The sequence below is a fragment of the Scophthalmus maximus genome, chromosome 22 (genome assembly GCF_022379125.1).
Source record: "Scophthalmus maximus strain ysfricsl-2021 chromosome 22, ASM2237912v1, whole genome shotgun sequence".
NCBI classification, from domain to species: Eukaryota; Metazoa; Chordata; class Actinopteri; order Pleuronectiformes; family Scophthalmidae; genus Scophthalmus; species Scophthalmus maximus.
Window position 1 is genome coordinate 13,982,501 of NC_061536.1, and position 2,706 is coordinate 13,985,206.

General features: G+C 42.9%; 1 protein-coding gene across 1 annotated transcript in view; it reads left to right on the plus strand.

Annotated features, from left to right (window-relative positions):
* The window catches only part of LOC118292316 (voltage-dependent calcium channel gamma-7 subunit-like), a 20,597-nt gene extending 18,214 nt beyond the window's left edge, over nucleotides 1–2,383 (plus strand). Inside the window, exon 6 of the mRNA XM_035621182.2 lies at nucleotides 1–2,383. This exon is cut by the window's left edge and continues 1,186 nt beyond it. The gene's annotated coding sequence lies outside the window, so the exon portion shown is untranslated.
* Nucleotides 2,384–2,706: the final 323 nt, after the last annotated feature.

Sequence of the window (2,706 nt, forward strand, 5' to 3'; positions counted from 1 at the left end):
TTTGTTTTAATTAATTTAGTTTGTTCTCCAGATGAATAATAATCTATTGTCTTTAAAATATGAAGGTTTTTATTCATGGACTGTGTTGCTGTTCTCTAAAATCCCATAGCTTATTAAGTCACAATAACTCAAAACAAATCAATTGCCACATTCATTAAGCGATTTTATTATTTAACACAGCAATCAAATGTTGCGTTACTTTCCAACCTCGTCCACGGAAAATCAGAGTTTCAGGTTTAAATCTTTATCTTTATTATTACTTATCAGTGTTGCTCACAGCCGGTTGCCGCTGTACCACGACCTGAACAACAATCTGTCACGTCCTCAGCCGCAGGTCAACTGTACATGCATATAGAGATTTATACTACAACTGTACAGAAATTATTCTTCGTCTCTCTCTCTCCTACTTTCTTGCCGAGATGAAAGTTATGAAAACTTCATCCCGTCCGTCCGTCGTCGGGGTGAAAAAAAAATAAATACCACCGTGCGTTTCTAGGTGTTATAGCGTTCGGGTTTTCTTAAACCATTTGTATTTTTGAGACGGAAGCTTCAGGCGAGGAATGTTGAACATTTGAGTGACACGCGACGACGTAACCGAGCGACTAAAAACTTATCTATTTATTGATTTTTTCTAAAAAGCATCGAGCACAGACGGAGAGTCTCCGAAACGTGGACTGAACGAGGACGATGGAGAAATGGAACGCCTTGGATTGTTTTTGGTGCTGTTACCATGGAAACTAGAGGCCTGTACATAATAATACAAGCAGATCAGGAAACCTCTGGAGGCCGGGGTCTGATTGGCTTCCGTCGTGTCGACATTACTCCCGAACCGTTTGGAAGTTTCACTGATAAATGACGACGTGCTTTCTGAATCCGACATGGAATCCAGCTCTTCCAGGTTTCCCCTACGAAAGAAACAGAAGGTTTACGTCATCGATAAAGAGATGGACTGTGAGACGTCGAGACGAGCTCTCCACCTGAGGACACTGTAGCAGACGACCTCGCGTTCCAAACGTACTTCCTGTTTTAGTCTGTTGTTGAAGTGCGTCAGCTTGGCGACCGCTCACTGAGACTAGATTTTACAACTGGACTATTTTTTTGCACGCACTATTTTTTTAACATTAGATCTTCTGCTCTCTCCAGATTTCCAGAGAATCCCATAATACCTCCAGTAAAGGAGATATATTGCTTTACATATAATGCTTTTTCCCCCTCTAGTGTGTAATAAAGTTTTTTTCTGCAAAATTAATAAGCTGAAAATCTGCGACAGAAAACTCTGCTCCTGAAAACTCTGCTCCTGAAAACTCTGCTCCTGAAAAGCCTCGTCAGTCGCCCGGACGACACTTCCCTAGTGTGACGTCACGATGCCTATAGTGGCTAGACTGACACGCCCCCCCAACAAAGCCGGGCAAAGCGAGAGCAAGAGAACTTCCTGCGCCAATCGCAACAGAGTGGAGGAGCCAGCCGGCCAATCAGAGCAGAGCAGCCTGGGCTTCGATGGGAGGGAGGGGCCTTAAAGAGACAGGAGCCAAAAACCCAAGTGTTCTCAGACGGATGTTGCGAAAGAGGAGCTGCAGGAAACTGATGTGTTCACTGAACATTAAGAACATGTGAACTTTCTCAAGTAGTAACCCAACAATAAAATGATGAACCTAAATATGAGCAGAATATATCTCCTTTAAAACCCCCCAGTCTTATCTAAAGACTTATACAATGTTTAGGACCTTCGCTACATAGAATTTGTTAAAGACAAAAATATATATATATATATATTCAGCATATTATCAATGGTGTCCAGCAGAGGGAGCTGTTTGTAGCCAGTTTTTAGAACCTACGGGGGAAAGCGTTACGCTTACCACCCGTGGTAACTGTTACCAACAGAAACCAGTGTAGCAAACCGACCGCGGCGTCAGCGTAACTCGTTTAGCAGCCGAGTGCCAGAGCTTTTTTTTTTCTCTACCCGCCGATGTTTGTTTTAAATCCAAAAAGCTGAGCATTCGAGCTGTGTCGAGAGCTCGCACACGCACAGATGTTTTCATGTAGCCGACTTCTCTCCGACGCTGTGAACCAGTCGTTCCTTCCACTTTATCGTTTAACCTCCGTTGTTCGACGCAGACGTTTCTTCTTCCAGCTGTGATCTGGGTGTAAATATTCACGCGCTCTGCGCGCCGTCCATCTCCGAGATGTGTTGACATTATGAACAAGTGGAGAACATTTTTAAAAAGTTTACATGGTCAACTTTGGTTTGACGTTTGACTTGAGCGTCAAAAAAAAACTGAACATGTGAGTTTGTTTGCATCACTCGTGAAAACGTGCAGTTTGCAGGAGTGAGGTTTTAACACGTTTTAAGTTTTAATACCAAAATAAAGCTTGCCTGGTCCCAGCCGGCTGTGTGCTGTTTTTTTTATTTATTCATTGAACACACAAAAACCACAGGACGAGATGTTATAAATGAATAATATACATCATATTGAGGAGGAATATCTGGGCCTGGGGAGAGTTCCAGGACTGTGGGACCCCGGACACATCGTCGGTCGCGCTCCCCTGCGTCGTTGGGTGTTTTGGGGCTTTCAACACCGATGAAATATGTCTGTAACGAAATGCTGTATGTTCATGTTTTGAGAAGAAGAAATAATAATAAGGAAGGTAACTGACTTTTGGAAATATTAACTTTCTCCTTTCATTTGTCATCTATGCTACAAGGCA